At 45.0% G+C, this 1,587-nt stretch overlaps 1 pseudogene; it reads left to right on the top strand.

The window, feature by feature from the left end:
• The first annotated feature begins 332 nt into the window (after positions 1-332).
• On the top strand, positions 333-1,283 carry LOC100084428 (annotated as a pseudogene).
• Positions 1,284-1,587: the final 304 nt, after the last annotated feature.

Here is a 1,587-nt window from a genome sequence, read left to right as displayed (position 1 = left end):
AGGTCATGTCCCACATGGGGCTCACAGTCTTAATCCTCATTTTACAGGTGAACTAACGGAGGCACAGAGAAATAAATGACTTGCCCAAGGTCACAAAGAAGATAACTGGTAGACCTAGGATTAGAAGTCAAGTCTTCTGACTCCCAGGCCCATCGTCTTTCGACTCCCAGGCCCATCATCTTTCCATTAGGCCATGCTGCTTCCCACTGACCCTACCATACCAGGTTTCCCTAGTGCCTTGATATTTTGGGGCTGCCTCCCTATCCCAACCAGGAAGATGGCAGACAAAAGAGCGAAGAAGCCTGACCTCAAGATCAATAAGATAAAAAAAACACCACTGCAGCAAGAACCCCATTCTGCCCTGGGGAATTGTTAGGTATTCACAGTCGGCAGTGTATACCAGGAAGTCCCTGTACAAGTACAGTTTTGCTGCAACTGCAACTGAGGTAGAGAGAAGAAGAAAGCCCATATTACTATTATGAAGCCAGCTGATGGAGATTAGCATGGAGCGACCAGAGTGGTTAAAGTTTGCAAAATGCTTAGATATTATCTAATTGAAGGTATGCCTCTCAAGCTCTTAAGTCATGGCAAGAAGTTCTTCTGCCAGCATAAGAGGAAACTGCAATCTACCATCACTCCTAGAACTATTCTGATTAGTCTTACTGATTGCCAAAGAGGCAAGGGGGTGGTTTTCCTGAAGCATACTGGTTAGTGGCTTGCTAGACCTCTATCAATTGTGTCCCTATGTGTAGGACTCACCAGAAATTTGATATTGACACCTCTACCAAGGTTGAAGTCTCTGGCATAAAGCTCCCAAAACACCTTTCACTTATGCTTTCTGTAAGAACAAGAGGCTGTGTAAACCAAAACACTAAGGAGGGAGATTTTTGACACAGAGAAAGAGAAATACTTTTGGGGGTGCCTCCATTCTCCCCTCCTCCCCACAGGCCCCATGGTTCCAAGATGGCAGTTTGGCCCACAAGGTAGAAATCAATGAATCATTGGAGGCGGGACTAAGACTGATGAACTGGCACCATTGAAGACAAAGGGATGCCAACTTCCTGCCTAACTGCCAATGAGAGGCCATAGAATCTGACCAACAGACTGGGGACTAATGATGTGGGAGCATCTTACAGAGGCCCAAGTAAATCTGACTGTGTCATCTCAGTCAGTTTTGTGCAAATGGATGAATATATTAACCCTCCTGCCCCCCCATGTAAGCATCTAATGCTCAGTGGCTGGACTCGTGACTCTCTGCTTGGATTTCCAAAGAAGGAGTGGGATTAAAGGTGCCTGATTGGAGTGTGCTGCTGTCTGTGTCCTATAAACTACACCTCTTTGGAAGGTGTAAATAATTACATTTTATTGCCTAATCTTATCAGTAAATAGCCACCTGGGATTACAGAAGGACTTTACTGAAGCCATTCTTATGATTATGCTAAAAGACCTGTTGTAGGAGTTTGCTCTTCTGTTCAGTAAGTAGCAATTTGTCCTCTCTCACCCTCACAGAACTTTCTGGGGCATTTATTCCTCGAATCTTGTGTATGACTGCTCCTGCTGGACAGCCCTAGCTCTTAGTTAACCATT

This window comes from Ornithorhynchus anatinus, chromosome 2 (genome assembly GCF_004115215.2).
Source record: "Ornithorhynchus anatinus isolate Pmale09 chromosome 2, mOrnAna1.pri.v4, whole genome shotgun sequence".
Taxonomy (NCBI): domain Eukaryota; kingdom Metazoa; phylum Chordata; class Mammalia; order Monotremata; family Ornithorhynchidae; genus Ornithorhynchus; species Ornithorhynchus anatinus.
This window is presented reverse-complemented; position numbering and strand designations above follow the sequence as displayed.